Source organism: Carassius carassius, chromosome 25, assembly GCF_963082965.1.
Source record: "Carassius carassius chromosome 25, fCarCar2.1, whole genome shotgun sequence".
Lineage (NCBI taxonomy): Eukaryota > Metazoa > Chordata > Actinopteri > Cypriniformes > Cyprinidae > Carassius > Carassius carassius.
In genome coordinates this window covers 23,508,535-23,522,194 of record NC_081779.1, presented here as the reverse complement: position 1 = coordinate 23,522,194, position 13,660 = coordinate 23,508,535, and positions in this window count along the sequence as shown.

Below are 13,660 nucleotides of genomic sequence, written 5' to 3'. Positions count from 1 at the left end.
ATGGAAATCTCATGTTCTGCTTCCATGCTGAGTAACTTAAAATACATTATTTAGCCCATATACTGTCTTAAATGAAGCAATAAGCTTCTAATTATGATGGAGTGGCAGGTGTTTTAGGACAAAATCACCACAGCACGTTATTTGAGAATTACTATCAGCCAACAACAACTGACTTAACATATCTGCCTGTTGAAAGACTGGACTTCTTTCATTCTGCACTCCTAAAATTAAAGGTTCTTTACTGGCATTGATGGGTCAGTGAACGTTCATGGAACTGTTTAAATGCACAAAATATATATACAGGTGCTTCTTATTAAATTAGAATGTCTTGGTAAAGTTCATTTATTTCAGTAATTCAACTCAAATTGTGAAACTTGTGTATTACTCACATTTAACAAAAACCCATCAATTCACTATCTCAACAAATTAGAATACAAGAAAACATTTTTAGTGAACTGTTGGCCTTCTGGAAAGTATGTTCATTTACTGTACATGTACTCAATACTTGGTAGGGGCTCCTTTCGCTTTAATTACTGCCTCAATTCGGCGTGGCATGGAGGTGATCAGTTTGTGGCACTGCTGAGGTGGAATGAAAGCCCTGGTTTCTTTGACAGTGGCCTTCAGCTCATCTGCATTGTTTGGTCTCTTCACCATATTCTTATTTGTTGAGATCTTGATTTGGTGGGTTTTTGTTAAATGTGAGCCAAAATCATCAAAAAAAGAACCAAAGACTTAAACTAGTCTGTGTGCATTGAATTTATTTTAATTTATTTTGAATAACAGAAATAAATGAACTTTTCCACAACATTCTAATTTATTGAGAAGCACCTGTGCTCGCACAACCGCACTCGAGAGTGAGCTAGAATCAGCCTGTTGTCGAGGTAGTTGAGGATACGGACACCTCGTTCCCTCAGAGGAGCCAGGGCTCCCTCCGCGACTTTCGTAAAGACACGGGGAGACAGGGCCAACCCGAATAGGAAAACCTTGTACTGAAATGCCTGCCACTCAAAAGCAAACCGAAGAAATGGTCTGTGTCCAGGGAGAATGGAGACATAAAAGTACGCATCCTTCAGGTCGATTGCTGCAAACCAATCCAATGGACGAATGCATTCGAAAATGCGCTTGGGCGTTAGCATCTTGATCGGAAGTCTGTGAAGAGCTCGGTTCAAGGCACGCAAGTCCAGGATTGGCCGTAACCCACCTGTTTTCTTGGGTACAATGAAGTAGGGGCTGTAAAAGCCAGACTTCATGTCGGCTGGAGGAACCGGCTCTATCACGCCCTTTGCCCTGAACAGAAAGAAAATGAACAGAAAGAAAACGAGAACAAAGGATTCTCCCCCGGCCCTCCTCCGGGGGAAGGAGTGGTTCTGCTACCATCTCCTGATGAGCTGACGTCTCCAACTCCGGGGTGCCCGTCTCAGGAACCCCGCTTGGCCTGGCGTTTGGCAGGCTTAGGGGCAGAGACGGGGTGCGCCACCCTTCTGCGGCCGGGGTGAAAGCTGTTGCTGTGGCCGAGTGGGAGTGGAGGAGACCACAGGTGGGCGCCCTCGGCGACGAGCAGGCTGAGACTGCTACTGGGCGGCAGTGAACTGCTGGGCAAAACTCTCTACCGCGTTGCCGAAGAGGCCATCCTGGGAGACCGGTGAGTCGAGGAGCTGAGCCCAATCAGACTCCCTCATGTGTAGGTGGGAGCCATAGGTGGCGCTCCTGGACCACCAAAGTGGACATCACTTGACCCAAGGAGCGCGCAGTGACCTTCATCGCCTGGAGAGCGAGGTCGGTAGCAGTGCGCACCTCCTGGGTCAGCATTTCCCCCGTGCAGCTCTTTGAGCACCTTGGCCTGGTAGACCTGAAGGGTGGCCATGGTGTACAGGGAAGAGGCGGCCTAACCCACAGCTTTGTAAGACTTGGCCACAAGTGTGGATGAGAACTTACAGGTCTTGGAGTGCAGCTTGGGACCACAATGCCATGCGGAGGCGCTCTGCGGACACAGTTGCATCGCAACAGAACGCTCCACTGGGAGAATCCCAGCATACCCCTTGGCCGCTCCACCATCGAGGGCAGTGAAGGCGGAGGAAGTACCAGAATGCTTTCAGGCAGTTAAAGGTGCCTTCCATGAACTGCTCACTTTCTGGTGCACTTCCGGAAAGAAAGGAACCAGCGGGGGGTGCTGGCGATCAGCACAAGCAGCCCCCAGGAACCAATCATCCAGTCTCGAGCGCTCAGGACAGGGTGGAGGATTCCACTAAAGCCCGATGTTCTCAGCTGCCCGGGAAAGCATGGCCGTCAGCTCAGGATCGGACTCAGGCAACGCTGGCACTCCTGAAGGGGGCAACGTAGCCGAATCCTCATCTCCTGAGGAATCAAGCCCGCCTTATGACGCAGCGATCAACATAAGGTTATCCTCCCGAGCCCCGAATGAGATGTCCAAGGTACTCTGTGTACCATTGGCTCATTTTGTAACCTCTTGAAGGTGATTAGGCTCTCGGGTGAGATCCCATTCGTCAGTCTCTTTCTGACATAATGTACAATGTGACTGACTGAAAGGGAACTATTTTTTACAAAATTATTCTGTGGCACGAACATGCATCACTGTGAAAACCCCCTTTTGGGTCCTTTAATTTTAATAATATAGGGTCAAAACCCCTAAATTGAGACCTATCAAGGTCATGGCTAAACGTACAGTATATTATATGAATGCATGCAAATTACATGAATGCATGCATGATTCAATCCTTATGGTGTTGTCAGCCGGATTTAGTAGGAATATTAAAGTATAAATGTAATGTAATGTTCATGACTGTATGAATGTAAAAGCTTCCTCTAGGCTATAATGCAACACACATCCTGCAGAGAATGGGCACAGAACGCAGCCCAGCATACATTTGCATTACTGTTAATGCTAACAAGTCTATAAAGGGTACATCTAAACAACTATATTTAATGTTGTTGTGCATTTAGAAAGTGTTTCTTGGTTTGAAGTGAAAACATGTATTTTCACAGTGCCAGCCCAACTGGTGTAGAGAAGACAAAAAATAGAAAAGAAATTTAACAAGATAAGGTTAAGTGATGAATGTTGAAAAGATGTTTTTGAAATGGCAGCTGCTGCATTGTGTCTTGGCATTCATGAGTGCTTTGAAGATGCAGTGGTTAGGTGAAACAGTAGTTAATGAGGCCTTTTGAAAATCTGCTTAAGACCCCCAGAATGCTAGGGCCATCCCTGATTTTCCATATTAACAGCCCATCTTTACCCATTATAAGTGTATGTTTTTAGCATATACCCCCATTGCAATTATACAGGATTTGAATGATTTCAGCCTTAATGTAATTTTAATTGTAATGTGTCTAATTAAGTTAAGTTGTTAATTTATTTTAATACAGGTAATGGCTGCAATTATTTCAATGCATCAGGCTAAACATGTTCTGAATAACTGAGCAAAAGCCAAACAGTGTTGTTATTATTCTTGCTCTGCTAATAAAAAAAAAATGCAATTAAATGAAACTGCTGAGGACATTTCTTCCTCATTTCTATGTGATTGCAAAATGAATTTAAGCTACAATATAATTACTGCAAAACCACACTAAAGTAAATATAAAAATAATACTAATAATAAATTTATCTTTTTTGATACATCCCTTTATGAATACATAGCTGGAATGATGTTCTGAGTATTCTGAAGAGGGACTATTATTGTTACGATCATCAGCTGGAGTGCCCATGAACTCCTATAGAGGGCACTCCACTCAGAACTCCAATTCCCATCCTGCCTCATACCTGGGACTGATTGCACACACACACCTGCAGCTGATTACACACCTGCAGCTAATACACACACACACACACACACACACACATATAAGCCCAGGAAGGGTTCCAATTCTGCCTGCTCCACCCTGGCTTCCTGCTCTGCTCTGTTCCCTGGCCCCTCCAGTTCCGTGTGGACCTGGCCCTCCATCCCTCTTTGCTTTGAACTGAAAGCTGAGTTCTGAGAATGCTGAAGAGGGACTGTTATAGTTCACTGAGTTCAGTAATGGATCTGCCCTGTTTTGGTTTTGCTCCCCGAGCAGAGCACAGTGTACAACATAATGCCAGAGCATTTTTTGTTGAGTCAGGCCTGTGTCTGTCTTGGGGATGATTTTTCCACCATCCTGAATCCACCCAAGGCTGTTGGATATTCTTTAGATAAACAATTACATACAAGAGTCAAACTGTAGGATATACTGTAGGAGTTTCCGTTAAATAATTTAGTCTGAAACTCCACTGAGAGTTCAATTAAAGTTTATTTGTATAGCGCTTTTTACAATACAAATCATTGCAAAGCAGCTTTACAGAAAATTAAGTTTCTAGAATATTTAGTAGTAGCTTATAAGTGGTGACTGTCAGTTTATGTGCATATGACAGCAATTTTCTGAAAAACTACACTATTAACAGCAATTATTATGTGATTGCATAGTAAGTAGCAATATTTGTTAGTTATGTATGTTGTTTTAAGGGTTTGCATCATCTAAGGTCCTCTGAGGGGTCAGCATCATCTCTTCTCAGGTGTTCTGGATCCAGACTGGAGCTTGTGTAAATTCTATGTAAATCTCGTGGCAAATCAGAGAAACAAATAGAGACATCATAAGCGTAGCTGCTGTTCCAACAAAGTACAATTAATTAGTTTAACCCAAGCTAAAGAATAATAATGTGCATTTGATCAGATACAACTGCAGTCACAAATTATGAGATGCATTATTCAAATGCTTGTTGAAAGAGATGTGTTTTTAATCTAGATTTAAACAGAGAGAGTGTGTCTGAACCCTGGACATTATCAGGAAGGCTATTCCAGAGTTTGGGAGCCCAATGCAAAAAAGCTCTACCTCCTTTAGTTGACTTCAGCATTTTGTGACCTTAGGGAGTGTGATGGATTGTAACGTGGTATAAGGCTACTTAGGTATGCATGAGCTAAACCATTTAGGGCCTTATAGGTAAGTAATAATAATTTGTAACTGATACGAAACTTAATAGGTAGCCAGTGCAGAGATTGTAGAATTGGGGTAATATGATCATATTTTCTTGACCTCGTAAGGACTCTAGCTGCTGCATTTTGGATTACCTGTAGCTTGTTTATTGAAGAAGCAGGACAACCACCTAGAAGTGCATTACAATAGTCCAGTCTAGAGGTCATGAATGCGTGAAATAGCTTTTCTGCATCAGAAATGGGTAACATGTTTCATAGCTTGGCAATGTTTCTAAGATGGAAGAATGCAGTTTTTGTAACATGGGAAATATGTGGTTTTCAAAAGACAAGTTGCTGTCTAATATAACAGCCAGATTTCTGACTGTAGAGGAAGTAACAACACATCCGTCTAGTTGCAAACTAGATTCTGTGTACTGTTTTTTGGTCCAGTAAGTAATATCTCTGTCTTATCCAAATTTAATAGGAGAAAATTATTGGTCATCCAATCATTTACATTTTTAACACACTCTGTTAGCTTAGATAAATTAGAAGTTTCATCTGGTCTCGTTGAGATACTTGAGTATCATCAGCAGAACAGTGGAAACGAATCCCGTTTTTTAAATAATATTACCAAGGGGCAACATGTACAGTATATTGAAAATAGAAGAGGACCTAGACAGAAGAGGCACTCCATATATTACTGGTGATAAATGAAATGACTCCACATTTTAATAAATAAAATGGTAGTGATCGGACAGGTAGGATCTAAACCATCTTAGAGCCTGCCCTTGAATACCAGTATAGTTTTGTAATCGATCTATGAATATATCATGATCTATGGTGTCGAACGCAGCACTAAGATCAAGGAAAACTAGCAATGAGATGCAGTCTTGATCTGATGCAAGAAGCAAGACATTTGTAATTTTAACAAGTGCAGTTTCTGTGCTATGGTGGGGCCTGAAACCTGACTGAAAATCTTCAAACAGATCTTTTTTTTTTTTTTTTTTTTTTGCAGGAAGGTGCTCAATTTAGCAGACACAACTTTTTCTAAAATTTTAGACATAAATGGAAGATTTGAAATAGGCCTATAATTTGCCAGTTCACTAGGATCTAGTTTTGGTTTCTTAATAAGAGGCTTATTAATAACTGCCGTCTTAAATGGTTTTGGGACGTGACCTAAAGATAACGATGAGTTAATAATGTTGAGAAGTGGTTCTTCGGCAAAAGGTAACAACTCTTTCAGTAATTTAGTGGGTACAGTAATAAATATGTTGTTGGTTTAGATACAGTGATAAGTTTATTTAGCTCTTCATTTCCTACAGTTGTAAAGCACTGCAGTTTATCTTTGGGTGCGATAGATGAAACTGAAGTGTTAGATGCTGTAGAATCTACATTTGTTATTGTATTTCTGATATTATCTATTTTATCAGTGAATAAATTCATAAAATCATTACTATTGAAACTATACATTTTCATAATTGCAATGAACTGTGTGTCTGAAAACATTACATTCAGTTAAGTGTATTTAATTATACATGTATTTATATATACAAAGAATATCGGCCAAAATATCGGTATCTGCCCTTTTTACCCCATAATATCGGTATCGGCCCCAAAAATCATATATCGGTCATGCTCTATTTATTGTTACTTCTGTAATAAGTACATGTTTCTAAAAAAAAAAAAAAAAAAAAGTATACTAAAGTTTATTTCTTTTTCACAAGGAGAGCCTGTCAGGTGAAGATTACCAGACCAAGAAAGGGTTACTTTTTTGAAAATGTTGTTTTATTTATTACATTTACAGTATCTGTACATTAAGAAGAAACAAGAAAAATCACTGCTTTCAAAATTTTATTCACTTAAAGGCCATTTTCAATGTGCAGTCTGAGTGTTTGTTGAACATATCAGTCAAACTCTCCTAATGGTAAATCCATTAGCTTTATGCAGCAATACATGTTTAGAAATATATTATGTGCATGCATTTAATGTCTAGTGATATATCATCTGAACAGTCCAACATGAACTTACATGCTGGTCTAGGCTGACTTAACCAGGTTGGTTTGGTGCTGGTCTAGCTGGTAGACCAGCGTAGCCAGGGAATTCATTTTCTGGTGAAACTGGTTGACCTGGGAAGTCATGCGTCTTTGTTGTTAAAGTCTTGGTTTAGAAGCCAATATACCAGCATGAAAAACCTACTATTTATATAAAACCTGTCTTAGTTTTAAATGAAACGTTTAACTAATGCACCTTGGACCCAGATGGTTGTAAGTTAAATATCTGATTACAGATATTAGAGATTATCCAGAGAACTGATGCTTTTTGTTCAAAGCCTTTAGACTCAATAGTTCCATTAGTCTGCAATATCGTTTCCCTACAGTATATGATAATTATGTTAAATGATGTTATTCATTTTCTCAGCAGACATCCTTTTTGCTTGCACACAAAGTGTGTAGCTCCTCCAGTTTTAAAACTGTTTAGCATGCCCAAATAAATTCATGAGGGTTTTACAAAAAATGTTCTCAAACTATATTACAATTTGTATTCTATTGGGTTTGGAAGCACGGAAATGCGTGTCGCTGCAAACATCTGTTTTCATAAAACAGGCTGACTTCCTTTGTACAAACATGAAAGCCATAAGGCTGCACTTTCCAATGTGAATAAATGACAAATTACATAAAGCGGATCTGTGTAATCAGAGATTTATTATCTGCTGTGTAGTTGTGTACTAGAGAGTTGCAATGAGTCTCTCCAATGAATGTGTAATTCGTCATTCTCCAGGTATGTGCACCTAATGCATCTAACCAATACACGTCATAGTGATTTACACTCCACAAATCAAATGAAGACATGGCTGCATGAGGACTCACCATGTGTTATGAGTTCTGTGAAGTGCATGAGAGAATTAAATTATGCAAAGCCCACGAAACTATAGATTAAAAGCAGCAGGCTGTTCCCATGAGTAAATCACATTGTTAAGACTTAAAAGGGGTCATGAACTGAGAAATCAAAACTCCCTTGATCTTTTGACATGTGAGAGGTCACTACAAAAACATCCTGTAAGTTTCAGAACTCAAAACTTTCTATAGTCTCAAAACGACAGCTTGTGGAATGTCACTTTATGATGTAATAGTGTGGCTAAACGCCTGCTTCTACATCAATGGCTGTTTAGCCCCACCCACTGATTCAAACATGTAGTGTAAATTACGAGAGGCAAACGCAGCTCCACACAGAAATCAAACTGCAGTGCCAAGTTGTGGAGAAACAGGTTTTGCAATGCAAAACTTTAGGAAAGAGTGGATGAACCTTATTTTGAAGATCCAGATCATATCATTAAGAACTTGCTCCTTGTTCACTTCATTTTACCGCAGATTAATTTATAAACAAGACAAAATTCAATGCAGGATTTTTTGAAAGATTGAAACTAAAAAAACATGGCGGCGCGCAACAGTGCAGCGGCTTCTCAGTTACCGGCGTGCGTATTACAAATCCCTTTTAGCAATACCAACACGAGGAATAGTGTGGTAAAGTACAGTTTATCTGGACTTCTTAAACTTAATAATATCAATATAACGATTAAACCACAGTTTAAAGCAATGTTGGGCAGGCTAAAGCTTCTGAACATAGCGAGGTGGAGGAGCAATACACACCGGTTAAAGGGAAGGAGGAAGCGGTGTGCAAGAAGGCAGAAGAGGGGTAAGCAGGCTGGTCTGATAGCCAGGCTAAAGGCTAATAATAGACCCATGTTTCCAACGCTTTTTCTGGCAAACGTCCGCTCGCTTGACAACAAGATGGACTTAATGCGCCTCAGACTAAGCAGCTATAAGGAAATGAGAAACTGTTGTGTATTTCTGTTAACGGAGACATGGCTATGTAACAACATCCCAGACTCAGTTTACCATATTGATGGGTTACTACTCTTCCGAGCCGATCGAAACCATCTCTCGGGGAAAACTCGCGGAGGAGGACTCTGTGTTTACATAAACAAAGGCTGGTGTATAAACTGCTCTCCGGTAAGCAGCCACTGTTCTGAGGCAGTGGAATACCTGACATTGAAATGCCGACCATACTATTTGCCTCGGGAGTTCACAGTTGTGTTTATTGTGGCTGTATATATCCCCCCGGGTGCTAACATTAGTATGGCTCTCGGGGAACTTCATGACCATATTGGTGCGTTACAGAACAAACATCCCGAGGCTTTTTTGTGGTAGCTGGTGATTTTAATCATGTCAATTTGACGGATATTCTGCCCCGGTTCCACCAACACGTCTCCATAGCAACCAGGGGGAATAACACGCTGGACCGTGTGTATACTAACAGACGGGATGCATACAGAGCGGTGCCCCGCCCACACTTGGGGTTTTCTGACCACATTTCCATCTTGCTGGTTCCTGCTCATCGCCCTTTGCTGAAAGACATCAAGCCCACAGTTAAAACCATCACGGTGTGGCCAAGTGGAGCCAACCTCATCCTCCAGGACTGCTTTGAACGCACCAACTGGCAGATTTTCCGAGAAGCAGCAACCAGCGTTGGTGGGGTGGACCTAGAGGAATATGCATCATCTGTCTGTGGCTACATCAGTAAATGTATTGATGATGTCACCACTACCAGGAAGATCACTATCTGTCCAAATCAGAAACCCTGGTTGAATGGAGAGGTGCGGTGTCTTCTAAAGGCACGGGATTTAGCCTTTAGGACAGGGGACGCACTTACACTGAGAACGGCAAGAAGGGATTTAGAGGGGGGGATCAAGAGAGCAAAGGCTAAATATGCACATAAAATACAGGGTCACTTCTCCACCAATGACTCCCAGAGCATGTGGAAGGGCATCAAGAGCATCACTGCTTATAGTAAAAGAGACACTGTTTGCCCTCAGGATCCATCTCTTCCCGATGCCTTGAATGCATTTTATGCCCACTTTGAGACAACAAATGCCCCTCCCTTCTCTGGACTTACACTCCACCCAGGTGAACTGCCTTTTAGTGTGTCCACTGAGGATGTAAGAAGAACACTGCTGAGAATTAACACACACAAAGCAGCAGGTCCAGATAATATCCCGGGCAGGGTTTTGAAGGACTGTGCTCATGAACTGGCTGAAGTGCTAACTGACATCTTTAACACGTCACTCTCCCAAGCTGTGGTGCCAGTGTGTCTCAAGACATCAACTATTATTCCCGTTCCCAAAAGCTCGGCCGTGACATGCATGAATGATTTCCGTCCAGTGGCCCTGACACCAATAATCATGAAATGCTTTGAAAGGCTGGTTATGGCTCACATGAAGGATATAATTGATGTCAATGTGGACTCTCATCAATACGCTTACAGGGAGAACAGGTCTGCATCGGATGCAGTTTCATCAGTTATCCACTCTGCTCTTACCCATCTGGAAAATAGGGATTCCTGTGTCAGGCTGCTCTTCCTGGACTTTAGTTCAGCCTTTAATACTATTGTTCCACAAACTCTAGTTAATAAATTGCTCCTACTTGGACTTAAGCCATCACTTTGTAACTGGGTTTATGATTTTTTTAACGAACAGGCCACAGACAGTCAAAGTCCATGGCATTTCATCTTCTTCCATCATCCTTAACACCGGTTCCCCCCAGGGATGTGTACTGAGCCCCCTGCTGTATACGCTTTTAACATATGACTGCTCGGCTAAATATCCAGGCAGACATATTGTGAAGTTTGCTGATGACACGGCTGTGGTGGGATTGATATCCCATGACGACGAGTCCTTTTACAGACAGGAGGTGGAAGAACTCGAGGACTGGTGTAGAGCAAATAACCTCTGCATTAATGTGGGGAAGACGAAGGAAATTGTCGTGGACTTTAGAAAGAGAAGCTACACCCCCTCTACCCTGTTCATTGGTGGATTAGCTGTGGAAATGGTCTCAAACATCAAGTATCTTGGAATATACATTTCCAATGACTTAACATGGACCATCAACACAGCCAGCATTATAAAAAAGGCTCAACAACGCCTTTATTTTCTTAGGAGGTTGAGAAAATAAAGGGCTGGTCTTGGGACTCCAGTTCTGCTAGCCTTTTACCGGTGTGTGGTGGAGAGTACACTCACTTTTTCTATCACTGCCTGGTACGGAAATTGTTCTGCTGCTGACAAGAAGAAATTGGAGAGGGTGGTCAAATCGGCCCAAAAAATAACTTTGAGCAGCCTACCCTCTCTTGAGGGAATTTACACCAGCAGGTGCAGAAGCAGAGCATCCTGTATTATGGAGGATTCCACCCACCCGGCAAACAAACTCTTCAATCCACTCCCCTCGGGCAGGAGGCTAAGAAGCGTTAAAGCCAGAACAAAAAGACTGAAATGCAGCTTCTTCCCAGAGGCTGTGAGAATCATGAATTCACTGCCTTAGGGATTGCTTTTAAAATTGTTTCAAAATTTCTGATTAATTTTTTATTATAGAAGGAGTACTTTTTAGGTATTAGGTGTCTTGTTTAGGTCAAAGTTATTTTTTTAATGTTGTAGGTTATTAAATTATAAAAATTATATTTAAATTATATAAAAATATTTTATGTATACTGTATGTTAACTCTCTTTTTTACGCTGCTGGTCCTGAGTACATATTTCGTTCTTATGTGGCAACATGTATAGAATGACAATAAAAGACCTGAAACCTGAAACCTGAAAAGACTCCATTTAATCTGTATTATTTTATTCCATGCTTATTTAAATTTTTATAAAAAATAGCGTAACGTTTTGACTTGCATTTGTCAAACTCAAGTATTCAAACATGTTACCTAAAAATAATTACATTTTAACAATAGAAAGCAAAAAAGCCCATTTAAAGAAGGTTAAACATGCATACCTGACCATCTGCTGTAGAAAAAAACAAAAAAGGTTTAAAGAGCAGGTCATATGGTATTTTAAAGTGTCCTAATATTGTGTTGAAGTCCCCTATAACAGGTTAAAAATAAAACATTGTAATTTTCTCAGAATACATATAATATTAGAATAATTTTTCAATGATTTTGAAACAATTCGTTCTAAACTGTTCTGATCTTAAGGTCTGTAAACATTTCCCCCCTTCCATAAGCCTACTCCTACTCTGATTGGTCAGCTGGCCAAGTCTGTTGTGATTGGTCTTCCTGTACACAGTGCATGTCGGAAACTAAACGCTCATTACCATAATAATTTTTTTTGCTTCGGAGGGTTAATTGTATACAAAGATGCAGTAAGATTACAAAAATGGCATCGATATTACCTTATTAATTCGAGCCAGAGTCTGAGGACAATACAGATGCAGTCGCTCAACAAGAAACTCCATCGCAACACGACTTGATCACGACTATGTATATGGTAGTTTAGGTGATGTAACGACAGTTTTATTGCAGTCACTATTATTATTTACTTATTTGAGGTGCACATGTGGGTACTGTGTTAGGATGCCCAGTGAGGCTGAAAAAACAGCGTCTTCTCCACATGATGTAAACACACTAACTAGTGAAAGTGTTTGTGACGTATATAGGTAACAGGCAGAAGATTCAAAAATATGATGACTTGTTAAGGTGGTTCAGAGACAACTCTTTCATTTGAGAGACAATATCTTTATTTCTCATGCACTTGTGATGAACGACTTTGCAAACTGTTTAAATTGAAGGATAGCTACGTTACAAACTGCAAAAAATCTTATGACCTGCTCTTTAAAAAGTGTTTTGCCCTTAATTTGTACCCTATTCATAGAAGTGCCTTCAGTACCTCTGCTCATTGATAGTCCATTTCACCTTGTAGCTGAAATGAACTCAAAACTGAATCAAAGTTTAAAATCTCTCGAGAAGGACAATACTTTATAAGTACATGAAAAGCTTTCCCAGTTCCTGTCCAATCCATCAACGTCATACATACTTCTGCATCCCTTCCCTAAAACAGAAGTCAAAGTAAATAGTGATTTACAACCATGATTCATCGACGCAGCCTCATTAATTAACAAACAATGAGATCTGGTCTGGTCAAGGGCTTGATCAACAGCACACATCTGCCATTATATTAATACACTGCTGCAAGAGTAATCAGACAAAGATGAATCTTTTGGCAGTGGCTTAATATCCCTAACAAACTAGAACTCTGCTTTTTTATAAACAATAAAGCTTGTACATTTAAAAATATAACTGTAAAATATTAATGCAATGACCATGAAGAAGCAGTCTATTTAACTACAGACACTTAAATACAGCAACTTCCATCATCTCAATCAGTACTTGTAATTAGAGTAAAATATAATAATGGCACTGAGCATTATGGGAAAACTGTTCCAAACTCCCACAATCATTTGATCATTCTACCCACTAATTTTTATAGTTTTAATAGCTGTTTGAGTGCATTGTTTAATGCTGGATTCCTGCAGAGCCAAATTTACGTCTTAAACTATATTTGTCAAAATCAGCTGAGAGCACATCTAGTTTCTTTTGGCTTTAGATAAAATGCTTCAGGCACTTTAACAGACAAGATTGATTACAGCAATTAAAACGTTGTGGATAAATAGTTAATTTTGACATTTAGAACATTTTTATTCCATAAACAAATGACTTGAGCTGTTTAGAGGCACATTATCATTGTGTGTCTGACATCATCATATTTACACAGTGTCATTTAGCACTTGAAATGCTGATAATATCTGATTAATGTAACCTGAATGTTTTAGAATGAGCCAACAAAACATTGTAAAATTCATACAATCCCATATTTTAATCCAATATATATTTTA